This window comes from Culicoides brevitarsis, chromosome 3, assembly GCF_036172545.1.
Source record: "Culicoides brevitarsis isolate CSIRO-B50_1 chromosome 3, AGI_CSIRO_Cbre_v1, whole genome shotgun sequence".
In the NCBI taxonomy this organism is placed as follows: Eukaryota; Metazoa; Arthropoda; class Insecta; order Diptera; family Ceratopogonidae; genus Culicoides; species Culicoides brevitarsis.
This window is the reverse complement of record NC_087087.1, coordinates 28,884,652-28,911,726: the sequence shown is the minus strand read 5'-3', so window position 1 is coordinate 28,911,726 and position 27,075 is coordinate 28,884,652. Positions and strand designations below refer to the sequence as shown.

The window sequence follows — 27,075 nt, the reverse complement described above, 5'->3', positions numbered from 1 at the left end:
ACGTTTGACTAAATAAAAAAACATATAAAAAAACATTTTTTTAAAATATGCTTTTTTTTACGAAAGAAGACATAAAAAGATAAAAATTAACGAAAATTTTTCAAAATTTAGGCAAAATAAAAAAAAAACGATTTTCTTTCAATTTTTTCTCATTTATATTAAAAGCTGTGGCTTCTAATGTTTTTTTCTTTTGATTAAATTTTGAAAATTTTTTGTTTATTTTTAATTTTTTAGGGTCCTCTTTCAAAAAAAAAAAACATGTTTTAAAAATGTTTTTGTTTAATTTTATAAATTTTAGTTAATTTATGAAATTTCTCAAAGTTTCTATGAAAAATACACATTCTAAAAATTTGTCCCAATGCACATTCTAAAAAATTACCCCAAAGCACATTCTCAACAATTTGTTCCAATGCAGAATCTAAAATTTTGTCCCAGTGTACATTCTGAAAAATTACTCCAAAGCACAATCTAAGACTTTTCATCAATTCAAATTTTAAAATTTTGCCCCAATGCCCATTTTAAAAATTTTACCCAATTCACAATCTAAAATTTTGACCCAATGCACAATGTAAAAATTTTCTCCAATTCAAATTTTAAAATTTTGCCCCAATTCACAATCTAAAATTTTGCCCCAATGCACATTTTGAAATTTTGTCTTAATTCACAATCTAAAATTTTGACCCGATGCACAATATAAAATTTTGAAATGGAAATTTCAATAAAAAAGCATATAAAAAAACCAAAATACGCTTTTACGATTTTTTCCTTAGATCATCAGTGCAAAAGTGGTTTCTTTTGATAATTTTTTTGTCGCAAAAAAAATATGAATTGCTATCTAGTTTCATAGCAACCCTCAAATCCCACAAAAGCCCGTTCGTATTCAACAACATGATATAATAATAATAATAATATAATTTTTCAAACAACTACCGGTCGTCGTTCGTTCTCCGTAAATACAGTAAATATTGAATTAAAATGCAGACACAGAATTTTTTTTTTTCATATTTTTTTATGAAAAAAAAAAAAAAAAATTATTTTGTCTATTATCTCTCGTTCGTTCTCTTTCACTCTCAATCTCGATGCGTGTCGGTCATTTTTTTGTTGTTTGTTTATGTTTGAATTGTTTATGAACGCTTCGACATATATCGAATTGGCTTTGTCGTGGTTGCTGCTGCTTGAATCAGGAATTTATTTGGTTTGATGGTTTTTTCGATTGGATGAACGTAAAAAATTTTGCAACAAACTAAGCTTTCAATCAAAGCGAGTCGAGGTTTTGTTTGTTTGTGTACTCAAAGTTCATGTAAATATAAAAATAAATAATAATAAAATATTTTTCGCATCCTTTGAACACTTTGAAAGTAAGTCTGGATGGGCAAAAAACAATTTTAATTAATATAATTCCTGAACAAATAAAAATTCTTGCATTCATGAGTTTTGGATTTACAGAAAATTTAATCAAATAAAAAAAAAATTTGTTTTTTTTTTTATTAAATTTGTATTGAGTTGCAATCACTCACGTGCATTGATTTTATTTTACAAAAAAAAAAAAATTACATGCAAAAATTTATTTATTTCCTCTCTTTTTTTCTATTTATTAAATTATTTTTATTATTATTTGCATATATATGAGTTTCGGACGACTATCGCTGTCAGGCATCCACAAAAAACAAGGATTATTCCAAATAAAAGAGATGAGATATTAAATTACTTGGTTGTAAAAACAAATATTGCATTGGCTTCGTCTGCAAAATATTTTCATTAAAATATTTTTGTTTGTTTGATTTTTTGTTTTTAATTTATTTTTGTTTATTTTATTTTAATTTTGCATTGATAAAACATTTCCTTCTGTCACATTGCAGAAATGTTAGAAAGATGAAGCACTTTCAGTAGTGCGCCAATAAAATTTATGATTATTATTTATGACGTTCGATTGCTGCATGCAAGGTCGTGTGTTTGTGAATTTGCACGTTTTGCGTCCCACGCTCATAGTTGAAAAATTGAAAATATATTAAAAATGTGCATGAGAGCGCTTTTAAAGAAATTAACATTTTTTTTTTAGAAAGCGAATTTTATTTGAGAATTTTATTTTATTTTTTTGTATTTTTTCATAAAGATTTTTAATTCAGCAGCAAGTTTATCTCAAAAATATTATAAAATAGCTTAAAAATTTTATTCAGCAAATTTTTATTGAAATTCAGCAAAAGTGGTTTATATTTGAATAGTTTCTTAAACTATACTCAGTATTTTAAAAGTCAAAAATTTTAAATATTTTTTCAATTCAGCTAAAAAAATTTGCTATTCAGCAATTAAAATTTAATATGAATTTTTTGCTGAATTAAAATTAAAATAAAAAAAAATTTTAAATAAAAATTTGTTGGCTGATATCTTTAAATATATTTAGATCCTCAGCAAAATTTAAGTAATTCAGCTAATTTTCAGTAACTCAGCAAACTGTAATTGTAATTCAGCAAAAGTCTTTTATTTTTGAATTTTTTCTTAAACTATGTCTTGTGTATTAAAAAATAAAAATTAAAAATATTTTATCAATTCAGCTAAGAAAATTCGCTATTCAGCAATTAAAATTTAATATTATATTTTGCTGAATAAAATTTAAATAAAAAATAATTTTTGAAAATAAAATTTAAAAAAAAATTTTTTGGCTGATATCTTAAAATATATTTAGATCTTCAGCAAAATTTGAGTAATTCAGCAAATTTTCAGCAACTCAGCAAATTTTCAGCAATTCAGCGAATTTTCAGCAATTCAGCAAATTTTCAGCAACTATCAAAAATGAAAGTTGAGCTGCAAATATTTTAAATAAATTAGCAAAAAGTTCACAACATATCTAAAGTAACACGAGAAAAAATCGATACGAATGCATGATGATTATTATAAATTTATTTATGTATATTTCAATGCATCATTTATTTCATATCATTCGCTCGCGCTTGCAAGTATCTTTCTATATAGAACTCCTCTTTTCTAGCATTATACTATGATTATTATGTGCATAATATAATACGTTATTGATGTTATTGGACTCTCCAATTTATTTGATGTCAGCAGAGGGAATCATTATTAGTTAGTTTAGTTTTTATGATGCGAGGGATTGATGACTGAAACGCGTTGATGCGATTACGAGAATAATTTGAAAAAAAAGTGTTAGGGTGAAATTTGTCTTGAACTTGATTAATCCATAATTCGTGCCGATCTTAAATTACAATCGATTAAAAAAACAAAAAGACCTCGTTAGTCGTCGGCGTCGTCGGAAATAAAGAACCAAAAATTGCGTTAATTCCTAAAATAAACTCAATTAAAAAGTGTATGAGACATGTGAAACTAAAATCGACGGCGGGATGGCACATAACCCAATAAATAATAATAATTTTCTGCCATTGGGAAAATTTTAAAATAACCAAAGTTTTGTATATGCAGTAATTATTGCGCATATTTTAATAGTACATGAGCTCGCTCTTTGTCTCTCGATTGTTCGTACAGAAAACATTTTCAGAGGAAGCAACAGACGATACAATTTCGACATAATTATTATTATTTTACGAGCAAACGAGTTCGAGGGAATCACTGATGTGTGTATGTGGAAAACTTTGTAATTGCTTGCCGAGAATTTCCTCCCTCGATTTTTTTTTCCTTTCATCGTCTCTTTCTCTATTTATAAATTTATTTAGTTAGTTAGACTTGACAATAATTATAAACAGATCAATAAATTTCGTACCTGAACTCGCTTTGTTAATATTTGTCACCATCAACTACGATGCACAGTGGGCCAAAATCTGTTTGAAAAACAAAATTGAAAAATTTGAGAAATTTAATTGATTTAAAGCTTTTACTTGAAAAATGAGTTAAAATTACTTGAATTTAAAAACCTTAGTCACTTTAAAAGCTTAAATTTTAAGAATTTTCAAAAAATGATCATTAAGTCAAAAACTTATCAAACTTAAGCTTTAAGTCAAAACTTAAGCCTTAAACTTAAAAAATTTTAGCATTTTATATTTTTTCACTAAATTTTTTTGAAGTCAAAATCAGAGCTGAAAAAAATTAATGATTTTAACTTAGGCTTAAAAGACTTAAACTCAAACTTAAGACTTAAACTCGAACTTAAAGGACTTAAACTCAAACTTAAATAAAAAAAGTAAAGAAAATTTTTACTTAAAAGACTTTTGACTAAAACTTAACTTTTAAAATTAAGTTAAGTTTAAACTTAAGAGCAAATTTCATGCAAAATTTGAACTTTAGTCAAAGTCAAATTAAGTCAATTAAGTCAAGTTATGTCAATTAAGTCAAATTTCAAAAATTTTTATTCACGAGCATCAAAAAGTAGAAAAAAAAACAATTTTTAATAAGACTTCATGAATTTAAAACTTCTATTGCAAACATTTTACGATTTTTTTTTTAAATTTTCGAAAATCATCTCACTGTGCGTCAATGAATGACAAACTGAGTTAAAATCATCCTTTTTTTGCCAAAGTGGAAATGAAAATGTTAAATTTGTGGTACAATTGGTAATGATAGGATGTCACTTCAAAATTTTCTCTGTCGTTAATGAAAGAAATTGAAGAGGTGTAAATTTCGTAACAAAAGTGGTAAGGTGTTGCGGCATAGCATGACAATTTATGGCAATCTTAACGAAAAGAAGAGAGAAGGAGAGAAAAAAGGAATAATTTTAAGTTTATTTTGTGAAAATTTCAAAATGTAACAAAGAAGAAATTCGTAGGTTGCTGCGATGTTTTTTCCTCGTATAACGAAGGAATTAAGTAACAACTTTTGCGCAACCCTCGTCATCCAGGATCCAATTTTTGGCAAAAAGTAATTAGAAATGCAAGAGATGATGTCACATTGACGACGACAATTTATTCGCCTACTATTACGATGTCACAGTAAAAGTTTGATATTTCATCCACACACCTTTTATATATTTTCATTAAATTTGATTTTGTTTTTCCTCCGTACAAGAGCTCACGCAGCTGTGACAGTGAAAATAAACAACATTTCAATGTCTTCGTTTATTTTATTTCTGGTTATTTAGTGTGGGATGCCTCATATTTCCTTTAATTTACTCGTTTTGACTTTTAAGTTCTTGCCAACAAGCATATTCATAACATCAGCAGCAGCAGTGAAAGGAAACCAAAAAAGGTAGATTCGTTCGAATCTTGAGGCGTGTCATGTTCTCAAACAGAGAGAGAACAAGAGAGAGACAATAGACATGTGCCAATATTTTCCCGGAGAATGAAAATGAGCAAATATTAAGTAAATAATACGAGTTCTATTTTCAAACATTTATCTATCTTTTGTTTGTTCGCATGGGTACCTATAATGTGCTGTCTCATGCACGTTTCGTATAAATACCAAAAAAGGAACAAAGTAATGAAGCACAACAGGCGGTTTTTATTATCCCCCCTTTTTATTTTGCATCGAACTTTTTTTTAAGAAGGACAATATATCTCTTTTGTCGGTGTTGTTGTTGCTGTATTATTGTTATTATTGTATCATCAAACACACTTTTCCTTTTTGTCGCTGGGTAATTTTCTTTTTTTCTGCGATCGTGTGTGAAAGTGTGTGTGGAAAATGCGTTTTTCTACTATGGTTGAATCAAAAAAGTCAACTAAAGCGCATTTATTAAGAGTTGAAAAGATTCAAAATAACTTTTTTGAGCTTAAAAATCAAATTAATTACAAAAATCTCAATTCAGCAATTAAAAAATTCAATTCAGCAACTTTTTGTTACAATTCAGCTACTTAATATTTAATTCAGCAACTTGTTTTGCCAATTCAGCAAGTTGTTTTTCCAATTCAGCAACTTGTTTAATTCAGCAAATAAAAATTTTAATTCAGCAAATAAAAATTTTAATTCAGCAAATAAAAATTTTAATTCAGCAACTTGCTTCTTTAATTCATCAACTTGTTATTTTAATTCAGCAACATGTATTTTTCAATTCAGCAAATTTCAATTCTAATTTAGCAAAAATATTTCACAAGAAAGCTCTTTCAAATAAAAATTTTAACATATTTTAAACTTTTTTAGACCGAAATTTGGTCATCAAATTCAGCAAATTGAATTTGTAACTCAGCAAAATTTGAAAATTAAATTTCAAGATCTTTACGAAACCAATGTAATTTTCTTTAAGATTACTTTTAATGACTTTATGAGAACAAATATGCGTACAGAAAGTAATTCAGCTGATTTCCAGCAATTCAGCAAATTTCCAGCAATTCAGCAAATATACAAAAAATTCTATTAAACTAATTTTTGTGACTTATTTGATCGAAGGACAATGAAAGTACAAGACAAGAGCGAAAATTTTATTTAAAACAAAATGAAAACCTTTCATCTAAAAAAGTCTGTTAGTGAAAAGCTAGATGAAAGAAGCAACAATAAAAATCTATAAAAATAATAACAGAGCACACGTTGATGCGTTCGACGCAGAACGAAGGGGATTCTTGAATAATTTTCGGTTTATCGCCTACCCTGCACCGTCTTATTTGTAGGCACGCCGAAATGATAACGGCGCACGTACATGAGAAAAAACGAACGAGACGACAACCGAATAAAAGAAAAATATTATTAAAAATTTAAGAGTCATGACAGCATGTCAATGATTAACTGGCAGGTTCATCTGATAACTTTTTTTTTTGCGTGCCAGTTCGTTTCTTGCCTTATCATTCGACCAAAATAATGCCTTCTTTTGTGTCTGTTTGCAATATTTAATTGATTACGTGAGCGTTGTTATTTTTCTATTTTTTATTTTTGTCTTATCATCATTTTTCACACTTTCTTTACGCCCGATGGGCACCTGAGCAACTGAAATTAATTATTTTAAAACCCCTTAACCGATTAATTAATCATTTTTATTTCGTTTTTCTTGCAGGTGAGTGAGCTTAATCAATTTGTTCGGAAACAAAGCGCAAAACCGTAAGTCAATTATTAACATAGATCCAATTAATAGAGTGGTTTTCGATCATTTTTCACGTATTTCATCCGCGTCATCTTAGACAAATCGAATAAAAGAAATTATTTGGCAAGAACCGGGAAAAAAAATCAAATTATTCCGTCATTTATCATCATACGAGTGTGAAGAGGAAAATTTTTCTACCATCTCATTATCGTATCGAATCTCTTTCAACGAATTTGTACGTGCGAAAGATTTCTAATTGTATGCGCGCCCTTCTTTCACTTTTTTCTCATCGACGTCTGGAATACAAGACGAAATTTTTATCAGCCGGAAGTTTTTTTTTATTATTTATTATTTTATCGACTTGCACTTGTTGTGCCGTTCCCTTTCTTTCTTCCATCAACATCATCATCATCTCGTTCGTTCGAGACATGCAAGATGCCTGACTAATCAAACAGAGATAAGAAAATCTTTTCTAATTTTATGATGGAACGTCTCTACTCTTCTACTAATCTACAATAGAAAGCGTCTGTGCTGACAAAGTAAGGCAATTTTATTACTTCTTACTTACTTACACATCTTATAAATAGAGAGAAAGAATGAAGAGGAAGCGTATTTATTTACTCTTATGTAATTTTTTTTTCCTGAACGATGTTTATTCTTTCGGATCTGTAAACGAACGAGATGAAGCTTGAGAACTTTTTTTTTTGCTCGTTCCAATTATTGTATAATGATGATGATCTGAATAACGATGTAGATGTTGCGTAGCTTGAAAATATGCCGAGTACAAGAAGAACTCTATTAAAGGGAACTAGTTTAATTTTTCCACTTAAACAGCGAGAAGAGAATCTCAGGTTATAACGAAGTGTTTTTTGAGATTAATGAGGAAAGTCAATATGAGAACTATGGCAGTCCTGAACTTTTGAATAAGAATAGAAAAGAAGCTGAGATTTTGTCAAAGGGTTCAAATTGATACAAATCGGATCTGTGCCAAGTTTCAAGGCGCTAGCTTCATCCTTTTAAAAGGTCTTTAACTTAAAATGTTTCTTTAATTCTTTAACAAGAGCTTTAAAAACATCTTTGCTTCGTAATTTATCAAGATAGATGATAAATCTTGAAATCTTGGAAGAAATTCTCCTAAGAAATCTGTTCTATAGATTGATGAATTCATTTCTTAAGGCATTATATTAACCTTTTAGGAGTTAAAATAACTCCTCAATTGAGTTTTATAACCTCTTGAGGAGTTATTTGAGCTTCTAAAGTTTAATATAATCCCTTAATAAACCAGTCTCTTTTATTTCAATCCATAGAGCGGATTCCTTAAGAGAATTTCTTCCAAGATTTTAAGACCTGTTTTGAAAAATTACGAAGAAAGGTGTTTGAAAGATCTTAGTTTGTTAAAGAATTAAAGAAACCTTTTAATTTAAAGACCTTTTGAGAGGATAACTCAATTCAGTTGATGATTTGGGCAAAGTATACTATTTAACCTTCACATTTATTGCACTTTTAACATAATTCAAAACGTTTCTTTTAAATTCTTCAACACTATCACAGTCTGTTTTATATTGCTTTGACATTTCATTGAAAATTCTTACACCTCTGTACCAAACTGATTGTTGTTCATTGTATGATATTTCTTGTCTTGGTCTTAAATGTTAGATTTAAGGATGACATCAGAGCTGTTTAAAGCCCTATTGTAATAGTTCATAAGAGGTCGAACTTACCTAAAAGTATCCCTGTAAATTCTTAAATCTGACAGAACTTAGTCTTCCGAAATTTCTCGACCTTGACCTCCATCCAGCTTACCATCCAACATCTCCCCATAGATTTCCTCCTAGCATGTCCCATTATGACGTTTACATAACCAAGTAAGTCACCATCACGACATACAAACACAGCGAAAACCCATCATCATCATCATCTTCATTACATTATTATGCGAATTGTTAGCTCATCTTAATGGGCTGTGATACACAAAATACTTAACCCAGTAATATTATTGATGTTCGTTAGAGAGTTCGTACAAGTACCTTACTCGAGTGTCTCTGGTTTCGTACTTGAAACGCACGAAAAATACCACACTTCATTTACTGACTCGTCATTTCCCACTTAAATCCGTGTGTGTAGCTGTAAGGGACTCAAGTGTGTGCGAAATCTTTTCGTCTGTGATGTTCTTTGTCCTTATTCCCTGAGTTTTAAATAAAATTTCGTAAAAAAAAGAAAAAGAAAAAAATAATAAAGGGAGTATAGTAGAGGAGATTATTAAACCAATTTCCCGAAGTGTGTATCAAGCAGGCCAATATTTTTCTGTACCTTAGAAAAAATAAAAAAAAAACGAAAAGAATTCCCACCGCACCATATGGAAGTAAACATAATATTTGCTAGAATTCGCGTACAATTGACAACGAAACGAACGACCGACGACGCAGCATACAAAATAGGGCTCAGGTGCCATATTGAAAAATATTTTCTTCTCTCTTGTGTAAACTCTAATCTTCCTTCGTACACGTATATGCCATACAGACTGTGTCTATAGCTCTATAGCATATACGTGTACAAACCGGCATATAACCGGTATGTTATTTTGTGTGTGACTGCGATGTGAATGAATTCTTCATCATCATCATCATCAAAGAACGTCGCTTGGTCGGTTCGGTCGACGTCGTTCGTGTGTCGTGACGTTTGTTGCGCATATCACAGCAGAAAAAAAGAGGGAATTTTCGTACAAGTTACATGTGACATGTATACAGATCCCTCGGTTCGCATTTTCGGCGTTTTCTTCTAGATTACATTTTTTTTTATTTTCCTCATCATTGCTTGAATTTATTATTATATTACTTACTACACGTACGATCAAGCCAGATAGCGTGTCCTTTGACGCACAGCACAGCCCGAACATTAGTGTGAACAGAATACGTTCCCCCTGCAAAAAAAAATGTTTTTTCATTCAACGCAACAGTCAAGAAAATGAGGTTTGGAATGCGCATACAATACACTTTGTCGTCGTCGCGTATCGTAGGGTGCTCTTTTAATTTATTACGACAAAAAACATCAATAACAAGGACTATTTAGTGTATCCTGAAAGATCATCGGAACATCTGTGTATTTCGTAGCGGAGCGTACATAATACGGCATAAACAATGTGATTAACTGATACGTATTTTGTTTGGATTTGCCAGAGAGAAAGAGAGATGCGATTGTGTCTGCATAATAAATTATAATTGCCATCTAATTGAGAATTATATTGTTTCTAATTAAAATGAAAATTAAAATGAAAAATTAATGCAAGTCTGTTGTTAAATGTCAAGGAAAATGAAAATAATAATGATAGGGATTCGTTGGCATGGACAACGAACCATTTTTGGGCTTATCAATCAGTTAGCTAGAGGAGAAAAAGGGTCATAATCCGCTTTTTTTTCCGAAACGTAATGATGTACATAAATTAGAGTAATGGCAAATCGTGACTTTAGGCCATTTCTTTGTTTATTGTTTGCTGTTTTTATCTCATTAAGTTACTAGGCAAACATTTAATGAACAGAACGCCCATCAACCTACAATTGATGATGATGCTTGAATTGTGTTTGAATACTTGATATTGCAGGTTGTAGTTTGTTTTAAGTAGTTTGTAATAGTTGAAGACTTGCTTTGTATTCTTGTCTCTTAATTGAAGTCAAATTTTTGTTTAATATGATTTTTGAATTAAACATTAAAGTCATCTTAAAAGTGAGAAATTTGTTAAAAGATATCTTCTGAAGATTAAATCTCCATTGGATGGATTCAAAGAGCTTTTAGAAGTCTCTTAAGAAGAATGGAAAAGTTTTCGAAAAGCCTTTAAAGTTAAATGAATTTAATTTCCTCACTTTCATAGTAAATTGATAATTGTTATCTGATATTTTTTCTTAGAAAGGTCAAAAGCAAACATGACTTTTATAAACTTTTGTGACGTCCTTCAAGGAACTGTCTTCATTTAGCAGCATGAGTTTTGATTTTCAAGTCGATTCGCGACTTTATCTTAGCAAATACTGGCATTTGACGTACTCCTTGATTTGGACTTGATTTGAACTTGAAACCTCAATCGCAGCATTCATCTTGTTAAATATACTCGCTCCCTTATAATAAAATGAGTTCTGGCTATTTGCAGTTCGGTAGAATGCATCACAGCGGTCCAAAGACCTATTGTGTTCACTTCATTTGATTTGTATTAGGTATATTGCCTTTTGCTTTCACGATTTGCAATTTTTATTTCTTCAGTTGGAGAACCTTCTTTTTATCCCATAAATATTACAAATATTCACTTATATCTAAGAATTTCTTAGCTTCTCCTGAAAGAAATTTTAAAAAATAAATTATAAAGTTCAAATAATTTTTTAATAAATTATTTAGTACGTTAGTGTTGTGTTTGCGCTTAAAATAAGATTATTTTAAAAATTAATTAAAAAATTAATTTCTCCTTTATTCGGTAATTAATAAAAATTAAAAATTTTTTAAAGCTTTTTTTAAATTAAATTAATTAATTTAAATTTATTAAAGGCATTGTAATTTATAGCTTTAAGAAAAATTTCAGTAAATTTGGGGAATCTTTAAGCTTTTTAATTATTATTTAAAGAAGGTCCTAAAATTTTAAATATAAATTTTGAGCACGATTGGAGTCAGATCCCAATCATAAAATTAATTTAAATATAAACCTTATCATAAAACATATTAAATTAAATTAAATTAAATTAAAACAATAATTAAAAAATTATAACATATATTTATTACTAAAGGTGTAATTTTTTTTTTTTAAATTTAAAATTATTTTTTTTTAAATTAATAAAAAAAATATTTAAATAAAAAAATGTTTTTAAAAATTTTTTAGCTATTTTTCTTTGTTTAAAAAAACAAAGATTTAATAACCGACATTAACTTGTTAGTTTTTTTTTTAATTCGAGGATTAACACTTACCTCCATAATGTCCTTTAAAAGCCTATTTTTATCCACCTGTCTGACTGTTTATTCTTTTTTCGAGGCAACTTTTTATCCTTTAGACTTTCAAGGAGAAAAAACAGCTCAAATGTTGTTGATCTCTGTCATCTCTCGTTTTTTTTTCTCTGTAATAACATTCAAAAAACTGTAGAAAAAAGGCAAACAAAAGCTTTAAAAGAAGGCACATCCATAACAATATTGTTATTCACTGCGAGTTAGGCAAACAAAGCTTATTCCGTCAGAGAGAAAGGCGTTCATATCGCTCATTTCACACGGCAGGAAAAAAAATGTCGTCATATTTGGCATATTTTTCATCGTTCTTTGTGTGTTTCCTTTCTTCTCCATTTTTTTTATGTATGCGAACGTAAAAAGGATGAAAACTCTCATAAACACATTAGACAATAATGTACTTGTTTCCTACGTTTTTTCTCCGTTTCTCCGTTGTTTTATTTGCTTTTTCCTTTTCTTTTATTACACCGAACAAGCAAAATAATAAATAGGCATGTGTAGAAAATAATTTACTTCGCACCTATGTTTGACTTCAATATTAATGTGAGAAGCAGTGCGAGGCAAATTTTTCCATTTCAGATAATTTGGCGTGACTCTGCAACGTCTGAAAAGAAAAAAAAAAGTTTTTGCTCGTTAAGAGATCTGCATCAAACAAACATCATAAAAGAAGAACAAAAGTCAAGTTTATGTCCAAAAACGTTCCAAGATAAACAAAAGTTTGTTTTGCAAAGATTTACATTCGCGCGTTATTATTATCGCGTGTTTGTTTAAAGTATGTCGCAAAATTTATTTTCTTTTAAACAGATTGCTTCGCGCAAGTCTTCTATCCTTGCAAGGATTTATGCATGACCTTTATTCGTCGTCGTCGTTTTTCGCGAAAATGAAACTTTTTATCGTTTTTGATAAAAAAAAATTTTAACATTTATTCCTAACCAGACGACGGTTGCTATCGTTTTCGAGTCAATTTCGCTAAAATTTTCAAGTGCTCGAAAGTGTCCCATATAAAGTTGTCATGTTTTCCATCTATTCACAAACAAGGATTACGTTAAGCGTTTGTTTTATTACTCTCGACACACTCGAAATATTGCTCTCATTCTCTGTGTGTAGTCATGACGCAGATTCCCGAGAATTTTAATCATAAGAACAACAATAACTGAGCTGAGAGTTACATACCAATGAGTAACATCTATTATTATTATTTTATCGCAACGACAACAAATACAACGTCACACAATGTTATTGCAGCATGATCCGTACATTTATAATGTCAAAATTTTGGGGGAAGGCACTGGCTGTGGTTGTGTGAGGATGACAATGAAGTGATAACAGACGTTATTAACAGAGACGTTAGACCAGAATATATCACTGAAAAACATGAAAAATTGATTTAAAAACGTGCATGGAATAATTTTTGACACTTTAAAATTATGAAAAATGTATTTTTTCTTGTGGTTTGAGCATTTTTTTTAGTCGAAAATTAAAGATGTACCTTTTTGTACTCCTCATAGGTTTTCTTTTGTTTTGTAGCTCATAATTTCACATTTTGTTACTCCTCATTTTATACTCTTACTCTTTACTTTTACTCTTGCTCTTTACTCTTGCTGTTTACTTTTACTCTTAATTTTTACTCCTACCCTTTACTCTTGCTCTTTATTCTTAGTCTTTACTCTTACTTTTTACTCTTTACTCTTACTCTTTACTCTTACTTTTTACTCTTTACTCTTATTCTTTACTCTTACTCCTCACACTTACTCCTAATTTCACATGATATTTTAAATTAAAAAAAAAAATGAATTTCATCTTTTAATAAAAAATACTTTTGACATTGGCTTCAAATATTTGAAAAACTTCAAATTTTTTCGTCTCCAAATATATAGAGTAAGAATAAAGAGTCATCTTTTAAAAAAAAGTAAAGAGTAAGAGACATTGGCAGTAAGAGTAAAGTCTAAGATATACAGAGTAAGAAAAAGAGTAAGAGTAAAGAGTAAGAGTAAAGAGTAAGAGTAAAGAGTAAGAGTAAAGAGTAAGAGTAAAGAGTAAGAGTAAAGAGTAAGAGTAAAGAGTAAGAGTAAAGAGTAAGAGTAAAGAGCAAGAGTAAAGAGTAAGAGTAAAGAGTAAGAGTAAAGAGTAAGAGTAAAGAGAAAGAGTACAAAAATAACGTTAGAAATTCAAAATGAGGAGTAATAAATTGTGAAATGATGAGCTACAAAACGATAAAATTTTAGTACTCCTCATTTTACAATTTCATACTCCTCATGATTAAAGATTTCATCTAAAATTTTTGTTCAAAACGCGATAAAAAATTCTTTAAGCATAAAAATATATTTTTTTTTGACAAATTTGAATAAAAATTTCGAAAATGTCAATTCAAAAAATGACCGTTAATTTTTTTTCTATTTTAAAAATTAATAAAATTTGGAAAAAATTAAGTTTTACCCAAAAAGTTTCTCAACCGGCCCTGAAAATGCTAATTGAAAACAAATAAATTCTCGAAAATTTCTAAAACAAAACTTTGTAAAGTCGAAAAATTTCATACACAACACTCCAAAATAATCTCATGTTTTTACAGTCGTTTATAATTTGATTCATTCATTATACGGCAACAATCACAACCTATTATTATTGCTTCTCAAATATGTGTGATAATAATAACTATGTGTGAAATTCGCTCTACAATTCTACATCTTTGTACGAAAAAGCAACAACAACAACAACAACAACGATGATGATTCACTCGTTCGTTGTTTTCCCGTATTTGACTTGACTTGACATCAAATAACAGCGCACTAATGAGCTTCATGAAATAATTGAGACAGCACAAAATTTACATACAAAACGATGATATTGCACAGTTGATAACTTGTAAATTGATGAAATATTTCATTATTTTTTTTTTTTGCAAAATCCGCAGTAAATTCAGGAACAAAGAAGTAAATTAACAAAAAATTATCGAAAATGCCACAGCAGTGGTCTCAATATTTTTACAATGTCCATCGTTGCCACGTTTGCATGATGAATAATAATTGCATTTTTGACGTCGGCACCACTCATTTCGATTAAAAAAGCGGGATGAGAGGCACCTGTTACACGTCCTCGTCTGTCTAGTCAATAAATCGTCATGTGCGTTGTCATAGCGCGCAATTTTCCTCCTTCATGGGGGACCTTGTTTTTTCACTTTTGTTGTTGTTGTTGACCGTTCATAACTCACACACAAAAAATTCGGAATTTATCAGCGCATATTTTCACTTCATAAAATGGATTCCATCCCTAAATATGAAATGAAAAAAAAAAGTTGAAGTTGCGAAAATTGTTCTCGCGCCCCTTCTTCACTTTTAATGCGAGATGGATAGATACGGATCGATACGCTTCGCACACACAAACACAGTGTGCGAGAGAAAAATAAATATATAATGAAAATATTTTTGCCCTTAAAACATCTTCATTATCAATTTTCCATCCATTTTATTATTATATTTAATATATTCGCTCATTATCGGTAGTATGGGTGTTTAAAGAGGTGGCGCGTTGGCGGGGGCAATCATAACAATAATTTGTGTATAATGTAATTTAAATTGAAAAAAAAAACTCATTTGATGGAGCTTGGAAGTGAAAAAGAAAAAGGGCAACGATGGTAACTAGGGAAAACATAGAAAATATAAAAAAATGAATGTTGTACCGGAAAATGTAAAATATTACAAAATGGAAAAAAATGAAAAGTCATGAGTTTTGATTAATTTTTAAATGTAAAAGCGCTTTTTGTATTTCTGACAAAATATAAAAAAATCACGAAAATTAATTTGGTGAAAAAATGTTTAATTGATATATTTCCGAATTTTTAATTTATTTATTATTAATATATTTTGATTATTAATTAAATACATAAATAAGTTAATTAAAAGCTTTTAATTTTTTTTTAGAATTTTTAAATAAAAATTTTTTTGTAATTAATACCTAATTTTTATTTAATTTATTTTTTTTAGTTTCATTAGTTAAAATAATTATTTTATGTTTCTTTAAATTTCTCATAAAAAGTTTTTTTTTATTTTAAGAAATATTTAATAATTTAAAAAAAAATCTTAAAATAAAAAAAAACCTTTTTATAAGCAATTCAATTAAATAATAATATTAATAAAATTATTTAAATTATGTATTTATTAAATTATTTAATTAAATAATGGAGCGGCCTAAATAAGTTAATTAAAAATTTTAATTTTTTTTAGAATTTTTAAATAAAAAATTTTTGTAATAATATTTAAATTAATTAGACAAAAAAATAAGTTATATAAAAATTGAGTACTAAATAAAAAAAAAATTATTCAAAAATGCTAAAAAAAAAATTAAAAGTGTTTATTTAATTTATTTACGTATTTAATTAATTAAAATATTTTGCTGGTAAAAAATTTATAAAAATAACCTAAAATATAAAAATTACAAAAATTAATATTATTTAAAAATAATTTTACATAAATAATTATTGAGAGGTAATTTTATTAAAATATTAATCTGTCGCTAATTTTTTATTAAAAATTGTAAAAAAAATACAGAAAACTCGTAAATTTTGTAACAAATATAAATTTATGAAAATATTAATTATTTCAAAAAAAATTTTAATAATTAATTTACTAAAATTGTTGATAAACTAGTTAAATATTTAAAAAAAAAAAAATCTTAAAAAAATTAAAAAAAATATTTTCTTTGAATTTATTTAAATTTAAAATTTTTTGTATGTCACACTTTTTTTAATGACATTTTATATATAAACTATTTTTTATTAAAAATATTCAAAATTAACATAAAACTTTAATTTTTGATTAAAATTTTAAATTAGGGTGCCCAACTTATTAAATAATTTTTTTTAAAAATAATTTTCATAATTTCAAACTTAAATGACCTTCAAACCTCCTAAAAACCACCTTTTCTACATAAAATAGCACAAAACTATTATTAATAGAAAACGCATCGCCACAGAATAATTTTAAATAAAACTATGAAAAGTTCCCTTTTAATGGAAAAATATTAAATCATCTATTTTATGCAATGTTCATTTTTCCAACACTGCAAAAAACCACATAAACGGAGTGCATGCGACAACCCATTATCGTCCTATTAAGGTCAACAGCTCCTCCGCTATTATTGGTTATCATTTTCAGATATTATAAAGTTTAAAATATGATTATTACTTTGAAGCACTTTTTTGTTGTTGTTGTCATCGCGTAAAAATTGGATTTTCTTTCGTACGTAATAAAATAACAATCAAAGGCAAGCACAGCCAATTTAAAAGTCATGATCTCCCTTCGCCAAGACATTGCATTGTTTGTGCTGTTGCATAAGTTGCCGGTTCCGGCAAACAGTTTGAAAATGCAAAAAATGTACAAAATTGCATTTTTATTATGAACAAATATTTTTCTGTGCTGCAAAAATACAGAAAAAAAAACGACGGAATGTAATAAAATTGTTCCGGATAGAAGAGGCGAAAACAATCATGGGATAAGTCGTTCATTGCTCTCTTATCGCAGTTCTATTGTTGTTTACTTGCCGGTTACTTTGGGTGTGAAGAGTGTAGAGAAAAAAACAATAAACTCTTTTTTTTTTCGTTCCCATGAATGGTGAACATGAACCTACCTCAATAATTTCTGCATTAATTCAAAATTCTTTTAAAAAAAGTTTTGTTTTTTTAAAGTTCATGGTCGAGAACAGATTATGCAATAATTTATGGTCATTATTCATTTTAAAGTCGCGAAAATAGTCGGCGGCACAACGATGTCTAATTAATATTGCATAAGCTACATAAGCCTTTGGCAATTTATAATTAACATGATGATAAAATGGTCAGAGTGTTGACCGCAAAAGGGCGTTTTCCATCTCATTTGTCTCCGTATTTCCATTTATCCCTTTTCGTTTCCATGCAACGTAAAACTTCCCATTTAACGAATCGATTTGTGTTCAGATAACTCGTTATATATTTTTATCCCAGTGCATATTTTAAATTTTTAAAGTATTATACATTTGACATTTGCCCCAGTTGACATTTTAAAATATTTGCCCCAATGCACATTCAAAATTTTTAACCTAGTGAGCATTTAAAAATGTTGACCCAATGCACATTTTAAAACTTTACCCAATGTAAATTCATCATTTTTGTCCCATTTGACATTTTAATTTAATTGGCCCAATGCATATTCAAAAAATTTGACCCAATGCATAATTGAAAACTTTTACCCAAAACACATTTAAAAAATTTAGCCCCAGTTGACATTTTAAAAAATTTTCCCAATGCACAATCAAGATTTTTAACCCAAAGCGCATGTAAAAATTTTGACCCAATGCACATTTTTGAAAATTTGACCCAGAACACATTGAAAATTTTTGCCCCAAATGACATTTTGAAATTTTTACCCCAATTAACATAAAAAACTTTCGTCCCAATGCACATTTTCGGCTTCTAATTTTGTTTACATTGACCCAAAATTTTGAATTCGTTATATAGCGATATTTTTTTCGCTTCGGGGATTCGTTAAAAGGGAAGTTGTACGTAATTCGTCGTTCACAGCTATTTTTGGCGGTTTACAAAATCTGGAATGCGCTCATACCCAAACGCATGGTGTAATTGCGGGTGATACCAGACATTAAATATGTAAGATTATGTGGTTTGACATTACTGGTTTTGACATCTTTTTGCAAACAAGAGACACAGCGTGTACTAAAGAAAGAGCCACCAAAAGAGAGAAACGAAAAATAATTACATTTGTGTGTGCTAAGGTCAAATTGTCTAAGATTACCAAGTTTACCACAATAATTCTCTCTTTTCGTTCTTATCGCCATGGCCATTCTTCTTGTTTTTCTGCCATATAAGCGCCATGCCGGAATGTCGTCAATTTTCGGAATCGATAAATTAATCCCATTTTTCAATTCCCCACAGAATTGAAGTAACTTTTTTCTTTTTTGCTCTCGACACAAAATCGCAGAGAAAATAAATAAAATTTAAAACTGGGAGAAGAGTGCCGGTTGAGGAGCATGATGCGAAATAAAATAAAATTTATCCAATAATCACACTCAACCTCAATAAAAATAAAATAAAGTATTATATCTTATGAGCCTTTATCAATAATAAAATAATTCTTTTCTCTCTTTCGCACATAAACACACACACAAAACGAAAGTACCTATAAGGATAAGCCACATGGTACACAAAGTATTCCTCGAAGCGATATCGGAATGTAAACGACGATGATGACGATCATGACAAAATTGATAGACTTTTCTTTCGATGCATTGCGGGAAGTTGGCGTTTCGCAGTTTATTCTTTGGAAAATATTTTTTAAAAGAACTTAAATTTAAAAATTTTTTTAAAAATCGTTCAGATTTCACATTTTGGTAATCCTCACAGATTTCACATTTTGGTACTCCTCACAAATATTTGAGGTTATGTTTTTGGTACTCAAATTTCTAAAATTTATCAAAAAAAAATTAATTAATTTAAAATTTCATTAAATTTACATTTATTTGTGAGTTTTTAGTTATTTGAAGCATTAAAAATATTTAAAATTTAATTTAATTTATGATATTTTAAATTTTTTTTCACATTTTAGTACTCCTCATAGTTTTTAAAATTATTAATATTTTTTCTTATATTTATTTTATTTTTTAATTTATTTTTTTGAATTTTATTAATGTTTTTAAAATTTAATTAAAATTTTTTATTAATTTTTAAAATTTAATTAAAATTTTTTTATTAAATTAAAAATTAAGAAAAATTTAAGGAAAAAAGGAAAATTTTGAAAAATTCGAGAAAAATTGTAAAAAAAACTACGATTCGCAGAAACATAAAAAAAATTAATTAAAAAAAAATTAAATGTTAATTTTTTTTAAATAATTTATTTCAATGTTTCCTTGTATTGATTTTTTAAAATTTTTCTCGAACTTTCTAAAATTTTCCTCATTTTCAATTTTTTCCTAAAAATATCATTGAGTGAAAAATATGAAATTTTCACAGTATTTGTAGCACTTTTCATAAAACGAGTGACGAACGCAGAAAGGTGGGAAAAGAAACAGAAGAAAAGTAATAAAACGTGCTAAATACCGCTAAAAGGAATCGAATATTGAATTACAATTATATTATAAGCGTTTTCGCTAATGCCTGTTTCTCTTATCAGCATCGAGGAGTCTCCCATTCACTCACTCCTCGTCATAAGAAACCAATATTAAATCACTTTGTGAATCAAATTATTTTTTATTTGAGCTATATATGTATTTATTACTTTCCGAACTTTTTATTCCTCCTTCTTCTCATTTTCTTGTGTTTTAAGGCGAAATAAGAAGAAATTGAATGAAGAGTCCTTTACAAAGTAAAGCTTGCTTGCCTTTCATTTTACAAGTTGAACCATCGATTTTTCTTAAAATAGAAATCTCTTTCTGATGCAAGTTTCGTACTGCCTTGTATTTATTAAAAAAAAGAGGAGATAATAATCTATTTATAATGTGGGATTGGGATTCCTCTTTTGAATCAAAAGAAACGGACAAAAAGAGGAGAAAATAAAATTTTCTCACAAAATTGAATTTTCCTATCAATTTTTTGATCTCTATTCGATATTTTTATTTTCTTTGTACTTTTTTTTATTATTATTAGTATTTACCATCAAGTGAACTCACTTTAAAAAAAAAAGTGAAAAAGAAGGTCCATATCCTTTTGTCTTGCAAAACTCTTTACTTTGAACAAAAGCAGACACGTGGCTTTGCTAAAATCTTCTTAATCTGAAACGCACACTTACTTGATTACCGATTCATGTCCCATTCCATCACGAATCTATCCGACATCCTCGAATTATATTCCCTTTTTATCCTTCGGGCGATGCTTAAGACAAAGTACGTTTTTATAATCCAGCAATTTCCTTACAAAAACACTAATAGCCCTGACGCGCAATGACGACGATGAAGAGAAAGAAAATCGACCTTATTAACTTTGTGAGATAGTCTAAACATCATTATTCCCTTTTTTCTCTTCTTTTTCCTTTGAAACAATAATCACAACATTGCACTGACACTGGATTGAACGATCGAATTCTGATACTGACAAAGCTGTGTCTCGTTTCTCATTAAGACGCAAGATAAAACGGAGAGTTCAGAGTCCTTTAAATAACATTTTATTTTTCTCGATTTAATTACTTTTCAGAAAAATAAAATGAAACAAAGAAAAATTGCAATAAGATATTTTTTTTGTAGAAAATACAAAAAAAAAAGATTACAAAAGACGACTTTTTAATATTTTAAAAATTGACAATCGACTCGTGAAAAAAGATTAAACTTCATCTGACTCTCGTATTTTCAACATCAAAAAGCTTTTAACTGAAAAATGTATAAAAAATATCGTTATAGAAATTTATAAATCATTTCCTGTTACAGAGCAATTTTCAGGAAGCGTTGAATCAAACGTTATCTGAAAATTGTCAAAATACGAATTGTTTGACAAAAATGACATGATATCAAATTTTTATTCACTATAAAAAATTCATGTCTCGCAAACTTAATTTTTTAAATATTTTTAAAAGTTCAAAAATTTAAAAAAAATTCTTAAATTTAAAAAAAATTCTTAAATTTATTAAAAATTACATTTTTTGATCAATAAAATAATTTAAAATAAAAATTGACCTTGAAACGTCCTTGAACAGTATTAACTTGTTTTGAACATCTATTTTCGACTTTTTGTTCAGCATTAAGTACAAAATTCGAACCATACATTTTCCACATAATTTGTTGTCATTATTGATATGAAAAATTAAATTTTTGGTCCGATTCAGGAATGTTGTAATTAAATCTCGAATGATATGACATTTGATTACGTAATAAAATTTTTAGCTTGGATTTTTTTATTGAATTCCATAAAAATTAGGTTAAAAATTTACCTGAAGCTTCACTTCATCAGTTTTCATTTTTGTTTTGTTAGGCCTTTCAAAATTTTTCGATGTTTTTGTCCCAAAACAATTTTTTCAAAATGGGAGGGGGGGGCAAAATAAAAAAAAAAGTTTTGAAATACAGTTTCAGACAAAATGCCAAAATTTTAATAAATTTTGGTCTTTCATGAATATTTTAGATGGTATCTACATTGAGGCTCGATGAATTAAAATTGATCTGAAAGTATTTTTAAAAATTTTAACAAAAAAATTTCATAAAAATAACCATCAAAAATTTATGAAAAATAATTTTTAGAAAATGTTTTTAGAGAAGAAAATTCATGTAAAATCTCGATTTTCAACACAAAAAAATTTAAAAATTGAAAATATTTTAAAAAATTTTTTTTAAAAATACAACAAAAAATTATAAATTTTAAATTAATTTTTTGAAATTTTTTTTTTTATTTTGCCCATTGGATTTTTGACTTTTTAAATGGGGCATCGGACTTTAAAAAAAAAAAAAAATTGGAGCGGCCTTATTCTGAAAAAAAAAAAAAAAAAAATAAAAAAAATATTTTTGCTTCATCTTTATCTTTAGTTGAAGAAAATGTCTGGCAGGCATCTTACAACTCCTCTCCAATTGCATCAACTTTCTTTCAATGTCTCGCAGTAAAGGAGGTGTTTTCATGTCTTTCTATATTTGTCATATCATCCTTTTTTTATTTTAAATGTAAAAGTAATTCTAGGAACGTGTCAAAAATCAATTGCACACACATACGCACGTGTCGCCTACCTATACGAGAGATACTTTGTTTTCGAGACAAGTGACGGATCATATACCTGCCTCTGACATGTGTCGCTCCATGTGTATGTTTACGGCATGAATGAGTTTTGAATTAAGTGGGATTCTGCTGCTATGAAAAAAAATAAAGAGAAAAAAAGAGGAAAATCATTTTCTTACAAGGTTTATCGGTACGATAACTGTTGTCTTTATCGTTGTTGTTGTATGAGGATTTTTTATTTGGATTTTATATCCGTTTATTTCTAGATCAAGGAGAAAAAAAAAGGAAAAAGGGAAGAAGATGACATACCATAATAATGGGAGCATTAAAGACGCTTTCTTTGCTATTCTTCGTGGAGTTGTCACGAGAATAAAATCCGCTTTTGTTGCAAAAATTTTCTCGGGCAACGTTCTTGGATTTTATGATCCGATCTTTGAATTGAATGTATTATGTTTAACTTCGTGGCAACACCTGTGACAATGCTTTAAATATAATGGCATTTGTTTGTTTTTATTATGATGTGAATATCTATGCGGAGCTATCTGAGCGTCACATCCCAAAAAACCACCACCCTTTTTTACGGCAATTTTTGTTGTTTTTCTCCCGCGTTGTCTCCCTCTCTCTCTCCTTTGTCTCCATCTAAACCAATTTTCGCATATGTTGAATTTCTTGTAATAAAATCACTTTTCTGTCATCATTTCGGTTGTTTCGAAAGACTAACGTAGAAAAAGATCCATTTAGAAAGCAATAGAAACACATAAAAGAGACATTACTGAATTTTCCCTTTTTTTGTTGTTTTTCTTTTTTTTTTAGGACATAAGAAACGAGGGACGAACAACGAGGTCACCAAACGATTGTCATCATCATTGTCCTTGTTGTGGATTTCTTTTTCTACTACAGTGATTAAAGACATTCGACGCTTCATAGCAAAGTTTCTTTAGAACAAATACCAGGTAAGGGAACGTTTTTCAAGGTCATTTTTTGAATCCCTTTCGCGGGATAAATTTTTTTCTTAAAGATTTTCTTAAAAATTATTCCTTGTTGAATTTTATTTTTGATTCAGGTCAAATAAATGAAAAATTTTTAAAAAATTACAAATTTTTTTCGAACTTTTTGTCCCAAAAATAAATTTATTTGTACTTTTTCATCAAAAATGAAAAAAATTATAATTTTTGGTCATATTTTTTAAGTTAAAATTCATTTTTTGATTGAAAAAAATTTTTCATTTATTCGAAATTCAAAAATTTAAAAACTGATTTTTGAAAAAATGAAGAAAATCATCTGAATTTAAATTAAAATTTAAATTAATAATAAAATAATTTAAAATTTTTTTTTTTATGAAAAAAAAAAAGGCCAAAAAAAAAATGAAATTTTTAACTTTTTCAATTTTCAAAAAAAAAAAGCGGCCTAATTTTGAAATTTTTTTTTGATCCCATTCCAATTAGAACGATGAACAAAATAAAATTTTACTTTAATTAAATTGAATATGTGAATTTAAATCAAAATAACTTAAAATATTTTTTTTATGAAAAAAAGTAAAAAAAAAAAATTTTTTTAAATGTCACATTTTTCAAAAATATTTTTAAAAAATTATCCCTGAAGATGACAAATAAATTTATAAATAAACCGAAACGTTGAAAGAAGTAATTTTTTTTCATTTATTCGAACTGAATCAAAAATAAAATCCAACAAGGAATAATTTTTAACAAAATCATTAAGATCAAAAATCATCCCGCGAAAGGGATTCAAAAAAATAATTTTAAGATTTAAGAATTCTCTTTTTTTAATTTAATGAAAATTCTTGTTTTCTCAAAATTGCTAAAAATTTCTGATAAACGTCTCGTGAATCTTGTTTAACAATTCGAAACAAATTCGCGAAAGGTAGAGATGAAAATTGCGCCACGGGGCATCATTACATAAAAGACAAACTTTTGCCGAATTTCGTGATGTCAAGTTTGCAATTTCCGCGTTTGTTTCAAAAGCATGTCAGGCACATAAGTAGATTCATTAAAAACGACCCGAAAATCTCTACATTTAAATTCTAACCTATAGTATATTCACTTTATTAATTGAATTAGAACGAAACGGCGAAACGCTCTCGGTTTTTAGTTTATCAAAATGCAATCAATATCATTCCATACAATCAACAACCTTTCAAAAAATTTAAAGAGTATTGCATTATTGATGTTCATGTGCCGTATATATATATATTCGTTAAATGCAGCACAGTTTTCGATAGAAATCGGATTTAAGCGAGATAAGTAATAATAAAATAGTAATAGTTTGAATACGGCGCGCATAAAACGTACAGTGTCGAGTCGAATTCGTGCCCAATTTCGAAAAATGTCTGATCTGATCCCATTCCAGTTAGTTAAAATAGCATAGCGTATATACGGCAGACCAGTATTGTACAAATGTTGACTGAGTGGGCTCGCGTTTCGTTTAATTTTGGTTAGATAGGGACAGAAATGAGTATTTTGGGACAAATTTCTTCATGAGTTTAAAATTTTACTAAATTTGCTTGGTTTGAATTAATTGGAATTGATTTTTATGAAAAAAATTACTTACCTGAAGGTTGACTTCTTTTGTCCAGAGCTGAAATAAATTTTGACTTAAACTTAAAAAAAATTAAAGTCAAAAAAGTAAAAAAAAAAATGATTTAAAAAATTTTTTGGCTTAAGCTTTATTTTAAAAGTATGACAAATGTCAGTTATCTTTTGAAAATTTTTAATCAGGGCTGAAAAATTTATTAAGTCAAAAGTTTCAAAAGTTAAGTTTGACTTTTTGAAATTTTTGATCAGAACTTCAAAAATTTTAAACTTAAATTAAAAACTTTTAAACTTTTTTTTAAGTTTAAGTCAAAAAAATATTTTGTTTAAGTCAAAAAAATATTTTGACTTAATTGTCTTTTAATTAAAGCTTAAGTTTAAAAAAAATGTTTAAATAATTCAAAAGTAAAATATTTTTTGGATTTTCGACCCAGTTATGAAAAAAAATAAATTTTTGAAATTATTTTTTTTTTAATTTTGCAAATTAAGTCAAATAATTTGATTTAAGTCAAGCTTAAGTGACTTTTATTCAAGTTTTCAAATATTTTTGACTTATGACTTAATGAGCTTAATGTAAAATTTTTTAAGTCAAAAGTATAAATTATTTGACTTATTTGGCTTAAGTTTGAGTAAAAGTCAAAAAAGTGTGACTTAAGCCAAATTAATTGACTTAATTAATTAATTTTTTTTTTGAAAAAATAAAAAATTAATTTTTTTTCTTTAAAAAAAATAATTATTTCAATTTAAAAAAAAAAAATTTTCCAAAATTTGGTAGAAATTAAAAAAATCTTGAACTTAAGCTAAAGTCAAAAATTATTTTGACTAAAACTTAAGTTAAAGTTTAAGTCACATAAATTTTACAAACTTAAGTTAAGTCATAAATTTTTGCAGCTCTTTCAATAAATTTTTAATCAAATTTTAGAAAAAAAATTAATTTTTTTCTGAATTAAGTCCTTAAGTGACCTTAACTTAAGCTTAAATCTTAAAAAAAATTTTTTTTCGTGATATTTTAAAATCTTTCATCTCTGTTAAAAAAAAATCATAAAAATGAGACAATTTGTAAAACTAAAAAAAAAATTCTCAACTCACGTAAGCTTCAAGGACATTTTCCTCACCATCATGATCGTCGTTATTGTTGCTATTTATCGGCCCACACTTCCACTCTAGTCATTCAGCTAGTTTCTGTACATGCTTCGTATCGAAGCCCATTTATTTTACGATATTATTCCGCGTCGTAGCTCCATTTTGTATATTAAAAGTGTGCAATAACTCTTTTCGTACTTGGTGTGTATAGTTTTTCATTTTATTTCAACAAAGAGTTCGACAAGTCGAGTCTCGTTATGTGCGCCTTTCTATTATTTTATTTCAGTTTTATGTTAGTTGGCGTTGTTGTTGTTGCTTTACTGACTTGACTGGCTAATGTAGCACGCAGGCCATTATGTCGTAAGAGTAAGACAAATAGATGATCGTATAATATTCCAATTTTGTGAAAAGAAAGACGCGCGAAGATAAAATAACAAGAACGAATCCATTCATCCGTTCCGTTTTTTTCGTGATTACTCGTCAACTGAGTGAAGTGAACCGATATCTAGTAATGGCTTGACTATATTGCACAAGTATCTTCCTCCATCATCATCATCTAAATATTTGAGAAAAAAAAAATTAAAATTAAATTTTTTCAACAATAAAATAACAACAACACGATTTTTCGTTTATCTTCAATAACAACAACATCGACGATGGAGAGAGAGACGTCTCTCGCTATAAATAATAATGAAAACATTTTCGAGTGGAGAAACGTGCATCTATTGAACGGATCATGAAATGAGGATGAATTATCTGCTCAAACTGCAACAGAATTAAAAAATCGTTGCCATGACAGAGATGTTGTTATTATTATTGTCGTTAACTCATAAAACTGCCAGGGAGAAAGAGAGACGAGCAAAAAAAAAAAAGAGATTCCAGTGATTACTTTT

General features: G+C 28.0%; 1 protein-coding gene across 3 annotated transcripts in view; it reads left to right on the top strand.

Annotated features, from left to right (window-relative positions):
• Window positions 1-27,075, top strand: part of LOC134835779 (plexin-A4) — a 107,928-nt gene that overhangs the window by 19,142 nt on the left and 61,711 nt on the right. For all 3 annotated transcript variants that reach the window (XM_063850737.1, XM_063850739.1, XM_063850738.1), the window contains exon 2: window positions 23,364-23,503. The gene's annotated coding sequence lies outside the window, so the exon portion shown is untranslated. The remainder of the gene's footprint in view (window positions 1-23,363; window positions 23,504-27,075) is intronic.